At 36.1% G+C, this 16682-nt stretch overlaps 1 pseudogene; it reads right to left on the bottom strand.

Moving 5' to 3' along the window:
* Positions 1-16010: 16010 nt before the first annotated feature.
* Positions 16011-16232, bottom strand: LOC136165359 (ubiquitin-like protein 5 pseudogene; annotated as a pseudogene).
* Positions 16233-16682: the final 450 nt, after the last annotated feature.

Raw genomic sequence — 16682 nt, 5'->3', positions numbered from 1 at the left:
ATATTTATCAAAAACATTAATGCATAAATTAAATGAAGCAAGTTTCACAATAATAAATCAACCTCTATAGGAGATTTTATATATATATATATATATATATATATATATATATATATATTAGATTAGATTGTGCATATATATATATATATATATATACACACACACACATGAATTTTAAAAACTTACTTTATTTGCATGCAAGCATTTTTTACATTTAACTACTTTAGATGTTGGCCACCTGATGCGAAGAGCTGACTCATTTGAAAAGACCCTGATGTTGGGAAAGATTGAGGGCAGGAGGAGAAGGGGACGACAGAGGATGAGATGGTTTGATGGCATCATTGACTCAATGGACATGAGTTTGGATAAACTCCGGGAGTTGGTGATGGACAGGGAGGACTGGAGTGCTGCATTTCATAGGGTCGCAAAGATTGGACATGACTGAGTGACTGAACTGAACTTTAGATGTAAATATTTATAATTTCTTACCAATGAAGTATAGTTTTTTCACTGTAATGTAGCTATGTTGTAATGTAACTAGTTGGAGGAGAAATAAAATGAAAGAAAGAGGAAATAATGTCCTCTGAGTCTCAGCTCCACATAATGCCTGTGACAGTCATTTAGTTAATATTTTTATTTAAAATGACTCATTTGAAAAAGTAAAAACTTATCTATAAAAAAGCCTAATATCTCTACCACACATGGAAAACTAGTAACATCTCTAATATTTTTATCAAGATCAATCTGTACTTTAAAAAAAAAAAAAAAGGAAAATTAGACATGAATAAAAGAAGAAGAAAAAGAAAAATGAAAGAAAGAAGAAAAAAGGAAAGAAAGAAAAGAGAGGGAGGAGGCAGAGTGGAGGATGGAAGAGAGAAATGAACAAATTGCTTTTGAGAGTAATAAATTGCCTTCATTTGAATCTGAACCGTTTTGCTGGTGATAGTGATAAATTTTCACAAGTCCCTTCTAAATTCACATTTTATACAACTTGACAAAATATGACAGATTGGATCCTCCTACTTGTTACATAGGTATTTGCAATGAGAGAAGAGATGTCGCTGGTTCAAACTGTACTTATACAAGCTGAAGAAAAGTGGCAGCTTGGCATAAAATCAGACAGGGTTAATGATGGTGAAGCTGATGGGCTGACAAACGTGGACAATCTTTAAGCAGTTTATTGAAAGGTTGGCTGCTGAAATGGTAGGAAAGTGATTCATTTGCTAAAAAGGAAAATAAAGTATAATTACTTATACTAAATTATAACTAAGAAAAGAAAACAGCCTTAGAAAATAGATTCTGTCTTAATTTGCAAATCCCTGGCTTTCCGAAGCAAAATAAACTTTTCCAAAGTAAATTCTTATCTTATGGGTTTAGCATTGTCCCACTAGGACAATTAGATCCAGTTTTTATTTCTCTCTTCTACAAATAATATAATCTTTAATTTGACTTTTAGCTGACTTTGTTACTCAAAATGCTACATGGAAACCAACAAGAAAAAAATAGCTTAGTGATTTACATAAAGTGATGCATATTTTATTGTTCTATTTAAACCAGTACATGATAAATTTTACAGTGCTTCATTAACATATGTTGAAAAGTAATCTGATAGTTCTACACAGATGAGATTGGTTATAGAAGCGTACCGATACAGAATGCTGCAGCTAATTGTGCTTTAATCATCGCTGAGTGTGTAGATTGGGTTTATTCAGTTATGAATCATATGCTGTTGCTTCATTTTTATATTACAGGGGAAATATATTCATAAATATTCAAACCATGTAAACTAAGAGAAATTCGTGTGAAACGTAAAAGAGAAAATCAAGATAAAACGTTGTAAATTAGGCCTACCTAACATTTGGAAGTAATTGTTCATCTATTCTGGAGAAGGCAATGGCACCCCACTCCAGTACCCTTGCCTGGAAGATCCCATGGATAGAGGGGCCTGATGGGCTGCAGTCCATGGTGTCGCTAAGAGTCGGACAAGGCTGAGCGACTTCACTTTCACTTTTCACTTTCATGCATTGGAGAAGGAAATGGCAACCCACTCCAGTGTTCTTGCCTGGAGAATCCCAGGGACGGGGGAGCCTGGTAGGCTGCCGTCTATGGGGTCGCACAGAGTCGGACACGACTGAAGTGACTTAGCAGCACCAGTGGCAGTTCATCTATTCAAAGATGCTTGTTCTCTAAATTTTAGCTTTTGAGTGGTACCTTTTATGAAAAGAATTGTTAGTGTTAATCATGAGTAGCATGGCAACCCATTAATTTAAAAAAAAAAAAAAAAACTTTAAGAAAATTTCTGTTTGTGTCTCTCTACCTCACATGAAAATTAACAACTTATTTTTCTACTTCATAACCATCATGAATGACAATCATTTTGCCTAACAAATTTCATTTTGCCACTGCCAATTAAGCCCTGTTATTTCTAATCCAACTTAAATTATTAGCTATCTTAAAAGGGAGCAAGAGATAGGAATAGAAGCTATAGCACTGTATCCCTCCCTATTTATAAACTCAGTTGATGAGTTATTTTCAGCTATACCCAGTGTTACAAAATTTGGCAGAAGGACTTGATCGGACATTGATTTAAATAGTTTCTGAAAAATATTTTCTCAACAAACAAAATACCTGCTTTGGGAATTTTAAGAAAAACTTTAATGATTAGAGCTGAAAAATAAATTAGTGTTATTACTATTTTTCAGGAAAGTCTAGTGGTGAATACCACTAGGTTAGCTAACTTCCAGCTTGACTTGAGAAAGAAATTATAAAATACAAGTAAATACAAAATCTTCAAATTCTTATCCTTGTGGGAATACTTTTCTTTCTTTTTTTTTAACCAGGTTTTGCTAATTCTTAAGGAAACTGAATTCCCTGGTAGCTCAGATGGTAAAGAATTTGTCTGCAATGCAGGAGACCTGGGTTCAATCCCTGGGTTTGGAAGATCCCTTGGAAAAGGGAATGGCAGCCTGCTTTAGTATTCTTTCCTGGAGGTTTCCATGGTTAGAGGTGCCTGGAAGGCTAAAGCCCATGGGGTTGCAAACAATCAGACACAACTGAGCAACTTTCAAGCTAAAGAGCAGAAAACTTGAATTTCAGATTTTTTTCTGGATGAGTCAATAGAATGTACCTATCCAATTTTATTCTAACCTTTACATTCAGGCAGATTCTTTACCATTTGAGTTACAGGGAAGACCTTAATATTATACAGGGTTTACTTAAATCATAATGGAGCAAAATATAAAACAAAGTTCTTTTACATGTATTACTTCATCTTCACAGCCATAGAGGAAGTGGAGAAAAATATTTATTACTCTAATACCTCATACAAATCTATTCAAAATTATATCATTTATGGTTTTTAATGATTATAAAAAAGTCTTACTAAAACAATAATTTTTAACACATTCATGAGAAATATATACAATATTTATCTTGCCAAAAACCAATATTTTGTGTATTGATTTTATCTCACTGATTTTGAATGTGTAAATTGAAGTGCATTTTTTCTAAAGAACTTCTTTTTTTAATATTTATTTATTTATTTGACCGAGTCATGTTTTAGTTGTAGCATGCAGGATCTTTAGTTGCGACATGGGGGATCTAATTCCCTGACCAGGGAGTGAACCCAGGCCCCCTCCATTGGGAGCATGGAGTCATAGCCATTATAATGTGAAGGGAGTCTCCCTAAAGAACTCCTTGATTACATAAGCCTTATTTGCCTTTTCTGTTGTAAATCTGATATATTCTTTATTAACAACAATGAATCTGAATATAAACTGCCCATGCTCTTACATGTTCAGTTTGTCTTATCACTCTTTTTTTTTTAAAACTTTTTATTTTATATTGGAGTATAGCCAGTTAACAATGTTGTGATAGTTTCAGGTGGACAGCAAAGAGACTCAGCCACATTTATTCACATATCCATTCTCCCCCCACATTACCCTCCCATCAGGCTGCCATATTACATTGATCAAATTTCCCTGTTCTATACAGCAGGGCCTTGTTGGTGATCCACTCTAAATATAGCAGTGTGTACATCTACATGTCAATATACAATGTGTACCTATGTATATAAAGAAGGTTGAATACCAAAAAATTGATGCTCTCGAATTGTGCTGGAGAAGACTCTTCTGAGTTCCATGGACTCCAAGAAGATCAAACCAGTCAATCCTAGAGGAAATCAACCCTCAATATTCATTGGACGGCTTATTTCTGAAACTGAAACTCAAATATTTTGCCCACCTGATGCAAAGAGCTGATTCAATGAAAAAAACCCTGATGCTGGGAAGGATTGAAGGCAAAAGGAGAAGGGCGTGACTGAGGATGAGATGGTCAGATAGCATGACCAACTCAACAGACATGAGTTTGAGCAAGCTCCAGGGAGATAATGAAGGACAGGGAAGCCTGGAGTGCTGCAATCCATGGGGTTGCAAAGTGTCAGACACTACTTAGAGACTCAACAACAACATGTTGATCCCAAACTCTCTATCTCTTTCCTCCATTTCCTGTCCCCTGGCAACCATAAGTTATTTCTCTAAGTCTTGCAATTCCAGTTTTCTTTTACCAATGAAAATATGATGAAAGAAAAATGCTTATTATTATTTGTATTCACATATATTTAATTGCACTTGATCTTAGGAACTGCAGGAGGTGACTGACACAGGGATAAAATAGTCAACTATACACATAGAAAGAAAGAAGAGTAAAGATATTTTATTACCCTTCCTGTTTTAATGTTTCTTAAAATGTTGTTTCTGAATATATCTCTTATGAATAAAATACAATGTTCCAATTAATGGATAAGATTTAGTGTATTAAAATTTTGAAATAGAGTTTCCTTTTATCTGTTAGGTACAGGCTTGACAAATGATGAACAGTGTTCAGTCTTCCTAATTAACTATCTTTATCACCATCCATATGGAAAATAATTTCTCAAGTGTTTTTTTTTGCCCCCCCTCCCCTTGGTTAAGTGAAGAAAATCTTGGGGATATTAAGAACATTATGTTGATTTTTCAGTATTTATTCTAATTACAGAAAATTTCCCTTTTCAGTTTCTTTTCATGGTAGAGTATGCATTACATTAATATTGAGTTTTAAGAAAAGTAAAAATTTGAGTTTTATACTGTCCTTTTCAATTGGGAAAATTTTATTGACTAACCTATTCTTTGTCCCTACATTTTTCTATCTCTCTCATGAAGGTAAATTAAAAAATAATTTTTCTTTTCACCCAATACCTTTATTTTGCATCTAAGAACTTGCCCATGAAATTTTTGCAAAGTTTTAAAATGTATCATTTTTCTATTCAGCATTTAGTTGGTCATGACTTTCATTTCTCCTATCAGAAACAAATGTATTTTTATTTTCATGATTGGTAGTCCTCAAGGAGGGCTGTATCTTCTGAAGTGTGAATTTTACAGCTCAGATTTCTTCTTGTTGATTTCCCAGCAGGCTGACAAATGTGCCATTTTGTCTTTTCTTTTCTCTTTTCGTTTTTCAGCTTTTTGTTTTAAGTTCTCATCTTACAGGCCATTAAAGGCATGCTATGAAAGGCATAGTAGTAACAGCATTAGTAACATATGCAACTAAATAGGAAAGCAGAAGACAAATCTATTTTGAAATCTATTCAAGATAGTAAGACATTCTTGTTTCTCTTAAGCATACATAAATTAATCTTGCAATAAATATTTATAAAAATCCTGTGATACATTTTTGTCATTGATAAAAATCTTAAACTGCACAATGTCCATTTTGTTAAATGAAGTAAAAACCACTCCTGTGAACTCTCCATTAACTGTAATATGACCTCCTTTTTTGTGATATGTTTAGAGTTTTATTATGCTATTTGCAATAATTATTTAATGAGTTTGTAGTATGTTCTCTAAAACAAACAAGATCCACATCCCATATAACTTTCATTAGTTGAGAATAATTAAAAATAAATAAAATGTATAGTATATTATTGGTTATTATAATAATTACAATGATAATATGGCATATATCTAAGCATGAAAGAGCACATCATTTAAAAGCACAACAATATAAGATGAATTTGTAAGTAAACAAATGTGGAATGTATCTGTGAGTGTGAGAGGGAGAGGGGTGGAGGTGAGGAGGTCTATTGGGGAAAAGGTCAGAGGCAGCCATCATTTATTGAGCTCCTATACTGACACATGAAAGATTTCCTGGCATACAAAGCAGCCCAACTGGAAACAACAGCTTTTAAAGAAGATGAGTGCTATTCATTATTTTATAAAATATATATCAAGATTTCCGGGAGAAATATCAATAACCTGATTTGTAGATGACACCACCCTTATAGCAGAAAGCAAAGAGGAACTGAAGAACCTCTTGATGAAAGTGAAAGAGGAGAGTGAAAAAGCTGGCTTGAAACTCAACATTTAAACAATGAAGATCATGGCGTCTGGTCCCATCACTTTATGGCAAATAGATGGGGAAATAGTGGAAACAGTGAACTCTTGGGTTCTTGGACTCCAAATCACTGCAGATGGTAACATGCAGCCATGAAATTAAAAGATGCTTGTTCCTTGGAAGAAAAGCTATGACAAATCTAGGGAGCATATTAAAAAGCAGAGACATTATTTTGCCAACAAAGGTCCATCTAGTCAAAGCTATGGTTTTTCCCTTGGTCATGTGTGGATGTGAGAGTTGGACCATAAAGAAAGCTGAGCACTGAAGAATTGATGCTTTTTAACTGTGGTGTTGGGAGAAGACTCTTGAGAGTCCCTTGGACAGCAAGGAGATTCATCCAATCCATTCTAAAGGAAATCAGTGCTGAATATTCATTGGAAGGACTGATGCTGAAGCGGAATTCCTATACTTTGGCCACCTGATGTGAAGAACTTATTGGAAAATATGCTGTTGCTGGGAAAGAGTGAAGGCAGGAGGAGACGGAGACAACAGAGGATGAGATGGCTGGATGGCATCACTGACTCGATGAACATGAGTTTGAGCAAGCTCTGGGAGTTGGTGAAGGACAGGGGAGCCTTGCGTGCTGCAGTCTGCTGGGTCACAAAGTCAGACACGACTGAGGAACGGAGCTGAACTGACATATGGTGGGGTGGTGTTTCACAGTACTGAAAAAATATTGAATATAATCTCTAACTCTGTAAGATTTCCTTTTTTAACTCATGTAATAGTGTCTAAACTTATGCCATAGTTGTACCGTTCTCATAATTTTCATAAGTTTAGTTTAAACATGTCAATCACTTCCTACAATTTTCCCCTTTTAAAATGTTATCTAGCCATAGTGCCTTGTTGACTGTGTCTTTGTTATCAGTTTCACTGCCACAAGAAAGTCTGATTTACCCTCCGTGTAAAACGCATGTTACTTTCCAAGTTCTTTCCGATGTGTTCTCTTCTAGGCCATCTGAAAGTAAAAAATTATTTATTTCTAGCTTATAAGTTAATAGTGAACTTATTTCCTGTCCTTTGAACCTTTTCTTGGGAATTGGCCCCTTAAAATATTTAGAGTATTTTATACCTCAAAGAGGGTTTCCCTTGTGGCTCAGATGGTAAAGAATCTGCCTGTAATGAGGGGAACCTGGGTTCAATTCTTGGATTGGAAAGATTCCCCTGGAGGAGGGAATGACAACCCACTCCAGTGCTCTTGCCTGGAGGGTCCCCATGGTCAGAGGAGCCTGGCAGGCTCTGGTCCACCGGGTCTCAGAGTTGGACACCACTGAGCGACTAAGCGTAGCCCAAACCTCAAGGAAATCAGAATAAATCTAGCTAAGTTCATAATATTTGTTAAGCAGATTAAAAATCATGATTTGGAGAGATTTAAATGCACTTAAAGGGATATTTCTTAATTAAATCCCTGCTAATTTTGAGTTCAACTTGGAAATATTAATTCAAGAGCAATAATAGACTCTGAGATAATGATAGTTCAAGCTGTAGGCAAAATCAAAAGTAGATGACATTTATTCTCCTTTTGGTACCCTGCTTCTCCATGAGCCATTTCTCCTATTAAAACTTACTAAATTTGTTCTGTATCACCTAACTATGTAAGACATCACATAGCTACCTTAAACATGAACCATGAAAATATATTAATGAAATAAGGCTAGAGATCTGCTTCTCAGGCTACAGTTCATTGTTTAGCTTAAAATACCATATTTTCCTTATTGTGAAAGTGATACATGTTCATTATAAAATACTTAGAAAATAAAGAAAAACTATAAGAAAAATATAAAAGATTTATAATTCAACCAGCTGTCATAAACTCAGTTCAAGCTACCAAATGAATAATGTTCACATGCCTATGTAGGAATATTTTTTTCAGAACACCTGCAAAGCACTGAATATACTCCTAATATTACATTGTGTTGGCATGCTTCCCTTTAATATTATCTAATATTATTTGTGGTACTTGTTAGCATTAAACTATATGGATCTTAAAAACTTCATACAATTAGTAGCATTAGATTATTTTATTCTAATGTGGCTGTAAAGTATGCCATATAATTAATAACACTGATGGTTCTATTTCTCCTTACATTGCTCAGAGGTGAGTGCATTGTATGTTGACAGTATATATTGATTTCATCCAAGAAATAGAATTGCACAACTGAATAATCTATGGTTTTTATTTTTTATATAAACTTCTAGTGTGTTCAGATACTTCCATGTGACAATGCACTATAAATAACACTAAATAATATACTTCATTCTAATCTTTTACAATCTGGAGGCAAAATATATCTCTTTGCTTTACTAGTATTAAAATCAAACATTTTTATTGCTTTAGTTTTAGTTTTATTGCTCTTCTTTTGTGAATTGCCTATGCATCTAGTTTGCTCATATTTCACTTCTGTCATTTATTCATTGATCTTAAAATAGTATTTTATTTCACATATTAATATCATGCATATTTTAAATTTATTTTGAATTTAATGCCTTGGTTTTATATATGAATCAAACATAGCATAATTGCTTTTGAAAAATGATGCATCAAAAATAGTCATGAGCATGACTACAAAACAATCAAGTTTTCCAGCCGCCTCCAAAAAGAAACTGTTACAGTCTCTTACCTAATGACGTGAATATAGCTATCAGTTCAGTTCAGTTCAGTCACTCAGTCATGTCCGATTCTTTGTGACTCCATGAATCGCAGCATGCCAGGGCTCCCTGTCCATCACCGACTCCTGGAGTTTACTCAAACTCGTGATCGAGTCGATGACGCCATCCAGCCATCTCATCCTTTGTCATCCCCTTCTCCTCCTGCCCCCAATCCCTCCCATCATCAGGGTCTTTTCCAAGGAGTCAACTCTTGGCAAGACATGGCCAAAATATTGGAGTTTCAGTTTCAGCATCAGTCCTTCCAATGAACACCTAGGACTGATCTCCTTCAGGATGGACTGCTTGGATCTCCTTACAGTCCAAGGGACTCTCAAGAGTCTTCTCCAACACTGTAGTTCAAAAGCATCAATTTTTTGGCACTCAGCTTTCTTCACAGTCCAACTCTCACATTCATACATGACCACTGGAAAAACCATAGCCTTGACTAGACGGACCTTTGTTGGCAAAGTAATGTCTCTGCTTTTAAATATGCTATCAAGGTTGGTCATAGCTTTCCTTCCAAGGACTAAGCATCTTTTAATTTCATGGCTGCAATCACCATCTGCAGTGATTTTGGAGCCCAAAAAATAAAGTCTGACACTGCTTCCACTGTTTCCTCATCTATTTGTCATGAAGTGATGGAGCCAGATGTCATGATCTTAGTTTTCTGAATGTTGAGCTTTAAGCCAACTTTTTCACTCTCCTCTTTCACTTTCATCAACAGGCTCTTTAGTTCCTCTTCACCTTCTGTCATAAGGGTGGTGTCATCTGCATATCTGAGGTTATTGATGTTTCTCCTGGCAATCTGAATTCCAGTTTGCGCTTCCTCCAGCCCAGCGTTTCTCATGATATACTCTGCATATAAGTTAAATAAGCAGGGTGACAATATACAGCCTTGATGTATTCCTTTTCCTATTTTGAACCAGTCTGTTGTTCCATGTCCAGTTCTAACTGTTGCTTCCTGACCTGCATACAGTTTTCTCAAGAGGCAGGTCAGGTGGTCTGGTATTCCCATCTCTTTCAGAATTTTCCACAGTTTATTGTGATTCACTCAGTCGAAGGCTTTGGCATAGTCAATAAGTATACCTAAAAATGACTATCTTTATCTATCTAGTTATAATCTATTTTTCTATCTTTCATGCTTCAATTATCTAAGATATTTATCTTTAAAAGGATATTTGGGAAACATGACCAGCTAAAGTTATATAGATTAGAAGACTAAAATGCTCTGTAACTGTTCACAACAATAATAATATTTATTCATCATACCTCCCCAGAATGTCTATAAAAATATTGAATTATTAAAAAACAAATATATATTTATAAATAAGCCATTATCACTTTTGCTGTTTGTTTTAATGAAGTGATTTTCAGTTATTGGGAGAATGGATTCATATGGTATATCTCATTGTTTCAGGTGGCATAGTGATAAAGAATCCACCTCCCAATGCAGGAGATGGAGGAGAGGTGAGTTTGATCCCTGGATAGGGAAGATCCCTTGGGGTAGAAATGGCAACCCACTCCAGTTTGAAAACTTTCATGAACAGAGAAGCCTGGAAGGCTACAGTCCATGAGCTTCTAAAAAGTCAGACATGACTGAGCGACTGAACACACACACACAGAAACACACACATCTCATTGTCTGTTAACCTTAACTGGAATAATCAATATTATAAAAGTCAAGAAAATGGGTTTCTTTTATGTCATTTCTGAAAAAATGGAATAAGCTTCTTCTAAAGAAAACATGAGTTTAAAATTATAGTTTTTAATGTTTTTAATACTAATCATTATAATACACTGGCTATTTAATTGCAAGCTTCATTTTATTTTTATTTTGCTTTTCAGATTTTAACAATAATATCAACAAAGAAATAGATCTACACCAAATTTTTGTAGTTCTCTTGCTCATGAGGTGAAGTTGATTGGACACTTGTGCCCTCATATATATTATTCTATATCATCAATTCATTCAATAAATATTTCATGAGTATTTTAAAATATCCATTATTCTGTGCACTTCTGGGAACAATAGGTAACAAAAGTGGTCTTGTACTCATGTAATGTATGGGTCAAAAACTGATAGTAATTAGATAATCATGTTAACAAATGTATAATTCTCAGCTGAGATAAGTGCTTTGATGAAAAGACACAGGATCTACATGAGCTCATAAAAAAGCAACATTACTTAGACTCTGCAGTGGATTTGTGTGGGGCCCAGATGATGCTGGGTGCTTCCCTGGTGACTCATATGGTAAAGAACTTGCCTGCAATGCAGGGGACCCAGGTTCAATCCCTGGGTTGGGAAGATCCCCTGGAAAAGGGAATGGCAACCCACTCCAGTATTCTTGGCTGGAGAATCCCAAGGGCAGAGGAGCCTGATGGGTTGCAAAAAGTCAGACATGACTGAGCAACTAGCGCACACACTCACACAGAATGATGCTGAACTGTCAATACTAAGCTCCTCATATGCAAGTGTTACATTATATTTATCTTTGTATCTCCAATGACAATTATAGTAACTAGGCCTATATAGAGTAAGCAAACCAATCAGCTGACTTTCTGTAACAATAAAATTTTAAATGATCTTATTTAGTCAGAACTACAAGAAATATTACTATTATTAAAATTAATCAATAATCCAAAATAAGCTATCAAAAGAAAAGAGTTTATTGTTTTTAAAAATATCTTTTATAAAGAGACTATACAAAAATGAGATAACATATTGTCTCCAAAATATTAAGAAAATATTTTTCTCACTTAAATCTATACAAGCAGAAAATATAATTTTTGAAGAATGACTAGAAAAAAATTCTTGTTTACCATTTTCGGTCCAAATTTAAGTAGCAAACTTCATTGTCCTCATGAGAACACCAGTCTTCACATATGAAGATTAATTAGAAGTGAAATTTCCTCTGCACTAATCACATGCTATTCCTGTAAATAGTTATGGGATAGATTTATGAATGAGGATCACTGGTTACCCTGTGAAATATGATAAATAATAGTGCTTCACCCTACTCCATTACTGTGTATAATCTTTGGGTGAATGCTTACCATTCTGTAAAGGCTAACAAAATAGATGATAGTCAGAGAAAGGCAATTATATTGTGGATTGATTTGTTTCTTTTGTTTGAATAGATAAGTGGTAGAAACTGAGTACTATAGATTAGATAACTAGGAGGTTACTATGATAGCCTACTTCCTTCACATCATTTTGCTATTACTGTCAGTCACTTACTGAAATATAGCCACAGTCAGAGGAAGTTAGGAATCACTTAGCTTTAATGGAAAGGATACTCCCTTTGGGGACAGTAGTTGAGAGGAGTGGGGAGGAGTAGGAAGGATCTAGGGGGGAAAGATTTATTTTATGCTATTAGATTAATGAATATCATCTATAGGCCTCAGGTCTAGAATCAAAAGCTAATGGACTAAAAGTGGGAGTAATTGGTTCAAATGTTAATAAACCTAAAATATCACTGGGCCTGTTCAGGGGTGCATTTTGTAGTATTGCATATGGGCATTTTGCATCATTTAAAAAATATGTTAGTTGTTGAAAGATGTGCTATTCATACCTTTTAAAGATATTTACAATTGTTCAATATCTCATGAACATCTTTAATAACCATTCAAGTATGCTTTCTTACAGGATATATTCCAATAATAGTCATACTTTAATTTCTGTGGTTTCCTAGCTCAAGTGATGCTGCCAATATTCACTCAGTTTCATCCAACTCTTTTCAACCCTGTGAACCGTGGCCCATGAGGCTCCTCTCTCCATGGGATACTCCAGGCTAGAATATTCTTCTCCAGGAAATATTCCTAACCCAGGGATCAAATCCAGATCTCCTGCACTACAAGCAGATTCTTTCTCATTTGAGCCCCTAGAGTTGCTGCTAACAGGGTGTTACTCCACATTGCATAAATTGTGTTCAGTAAAATGACTACACAAGAGAGAAGACTCTACACGTAAACATCACCAGATGGTCAACACCAAAATCAGATTCATTATATTCTTTGCAGCCAAAGATGGAGAAGCTCTATACAGTCAGCAAAAACAAGACCGGGAGCTGACTGTGGCTCAGATCAAGAACTACTAATTGCCAAATTCAGACTTAAATTGAAGAAAGTGGGGAAAACAACTAGACCATTCAGGTATGACCTAGATAAAATTCCTTATGATTATACAATGGAAGTGAGAAATAGATTTAAAGGACTAGATCTGATAGACAGAGTGCCTGATGAACTATGGACACAGGTTTGTGACATTTTACAGGAGACAGGTATCAATACCATGACCAAGAGAAATAAATGCAAAAAAGGAAAATGGCTGTCTGAGAAGGCCTTACAAATAGCTGAGAAAAGAAGAGAAGCCAAAAGCAAAGGATGAAAGGAAAGACATACCTATTTGAATGCCCATTTAAATTCCAAAGAATAGCAAGGAGAGATAAGAAAGACTTACTCAGTGATCAATGCAAAGAAATAGAAGAAAACAATAGAATGGGAAAGACTACAGAACCCTTCAAGAAAATTAGAGCTACCAAGGGAATATTTCATGCAAAGATGGGCTCAATAAAGGATAGAAATGGTCTGGACCTAACAGAAGCAGAAGATATTAAGAAGAGATGGCAAGAATACACAGAAGAACAATACAGAAAAAGATCTTCACGACCTAGTTAATCATGACGGTGTGATCACTCACCTAGAGCCAGACATCTGGAAAGTGAAGTCAAAGCGGGCCTTAGGAAGCATTACTATGAACAAAGCTAGTGGAGGTGATGGAATTCCAGTTGAGCTATTCCAAATCTTAAAATATGAAGCTATGAAAGTGTTGCACTCAATATGTCAGAAAATTTGGAAAACTCCACAGTGGACACAAGACTAGAAAAGCTCAGTTTTCATTCCAATCCCAAAGAAAGGCAATGGCAAAGTATGTTCAAAACACCACACAATTGCACTCATCTCACACGCTAGTAAAGTAATGCTCAAAATTCTCCAAGTGGGGCTTCAAGAATACGTGAACCGTGAACTTCCAGATATTCAAGCTCATTTTAGAAAAGGCAGAGGAACCAGAGATCAAATTGTCAACATGCTCTGGATCATCAAAAAAGCAAGAGAGTTCCAGAAAAAACATCTATTTCTGTTTTATTGACTTTGCCAAAGCCTTTGACTGAGTGAATCACAATAAACTGTGGAAAATTCTGAAAGAGATGGGAATACCAGACCACCTGACCTGCCTCTTGAGAAAACTGTATGCAGGTCAGGAAGCAACAGTTAGAACTGGACATGGAACAACAGACTGGTTCAAAATAGGAAAAGGAATACATCAAGGCTGTATATTGTCACCCTGCTTATTTAACTTATATGCAGAGTATATCATGAGAAACGCTGGGCTGGAGGAAGCGCAAACTGGAATTCAGATTGCCAGGAGAAACATCAATAACCTCAGATATGCAGATGACACCACCCTTATGACCGAAGGTGAAGAGGAACTAAAGAGCCTGTTGATGAAAGTGAAAGAGGAGAGTGAAAAAGTTGGCTTAAAGCTCAACATTCAGAAAACTAAGATCATGACATCTGGCTCCATCACTTCATGACAAATAGATGAGGAAACAGTGGAAACAGTGGCTGACTCTATTTTGGGGGGCTCCAAAATCACTGCAAATGATGACTGCAGCTATGAAATTAAAAGATGTTTACTCCTTGGAAGGAAAGTTATGACCAACCTAGACAGCATATTAAAAAGGAGATCCATTACTTTGTCAACAATTGTCCGTCTTGTCAAGGCTATGGTTTTTCCAGTAGTCATGCATGGATGAGAGAGTTGGACTATAAAGAAAGCTAAGCACCAAAGATTTGATGCTTTTGAGCTGTGGGTGTTGGAGAAGACTCTTGAGAGTCCCTTGAACTGGAAGGAGATCCAATCTGTCCATCCTAAAGGAAATCAGTCCTGGGTGCTCATTGGAAGGACTAATATTGAAGTTGAAACTCCAATACTCTGACCACCTCATGAGAAGAGCTGACTCATTTGAAAAGACCCTGATGCTGGGAAATATTGAGGGCAGGAGGAGAAGGGGACAACAGAGGATGAGATGGTTGGATGGCATCACCGACTCAATGTACATGAGTTTGAGTACTCTGGGAGCTGGTGATGGACAGGGAGGTCTGTTATGCTGCGGTTCATGGGGCCCCAAAGAGTCGGACACGGCTGAGCGACTGAGCTAAACTCAACTGAAAATCACTGCGATTATTTTTTTATAACTTAATTGAAAAGTAAGCATTCAAATAGAACAAAAAGCAGTCATAAAATTCAAGAATAATTACATTTTATAGTTGATTTAGAGTTCTTTCTTGATTTTTGGAAATAATAATAACATAAAAGATATAATTTGTATTTATCAAATGCCTCTAAGCCTCAGTTGACATTTACATGTCTGTGTTTGTAAAGATTGGTTTTGTTATACCTTTTACATAAAACGTTTTTTTTGTTTTGTTTTTTTTTTACAGTTTATGTTAACTGTTAGATAAAGCTTTTATAAAATTGAAAGTGTTAGTTCCTCAGTTGTGACTAACTCTTCATGATCCCATGGACTGCAGTCAGTCAGTCTCCTTGGTCTATGGGATTCTCCAGGCAAGAATACTGGAGTGGGTTGCCATTTCCTACTCCAGGGAATGTTCCTCACCCAGGGATCTAACCTGCATCTCTTGCATCTCCTCTATTGATAGGCAGATTCTTTTCCGTTGTGCCACTATGAGGTTGAGAAATCTACAGGGAAGTAATAACAATACTTGCTTTTCTTCTTCTTCTTCTTTTTTTTTTTTTTCTTTCAGCTTTTGAATGTTCATTAACATGAGTTTCCAAAAATAAGCATCCATATTAGTGTGGGGGATGAAGGTGGGATGAGGGGGGAAGGGTAGGGAGAAAGAATTCTGTTCTATTGGTAATAAAGCTCCAGATTCATCCCACTGTGAATTTCATTGTTCCCCAGAGACACGTGGTGGTTTAAAATCATGTACCACTTCTTCAGTACAATATTGTTCCATCCAGGGCCAGTTTGGGCTATCATCAGCTTCCTAAGGTTGCCGACAGCGTCATCAGTATTGTATTTAATGCAGATCTTCTTCCCCAGAGGGTCCTTGCAAAAAGCCTTAGTCATCCTGGCTGGAGCTCCCATACTCCGCCTGGGGCCCCATCCCCACTTCAGGTCGCCTGAAGGCCAAGCTGAGCCTCTTGCAGGCCAGGGGATCCTGGCAGGCTGGGTTCTACCACCTTTCCCTAACTCCAGACTCTTCTACTCCACCCCCCTCATCTCTTGTTTTTCTTACAGAAAAAAATTGAAAGTATACTTTCTCACTCTTCCATATTTAATACAGTCACATAGAGATAGTTTGCTGGAACAATATTATGCTGCATGGTTTTCTTGTACCCAAAGCAAATACTAATTCTCAGGTCTTGGTATTTTTTCAAATAGGACCGTTAGAGTTCCCAGTTATGAACTTGTCAACTACAAATTGGTGCTTACCAAGAGCATTGCCAATGACTGAACAACGAAGACATTTGCCTTCTGCCACTGCAGAGATTGAACCCTATGCTGCTATAGCTGTTG

This window comes from Muntiacus reevesi, chromosome 3, assembly GCF_963930625.1.
Source record: "Muntiacus reevesi chromosome 3, mMunRee1.1, whole genome shotgun sequence".
Taxonomy (NCBI): Eukaryota; Metazoa; Chordata; class Mammalia; order Artiodactyla; family Cervidae; genus Muntiacus; species Muntiacus reevesi.
This window is presented reverse-complemented; position numbering and strand designations above follow the sequence as displayed.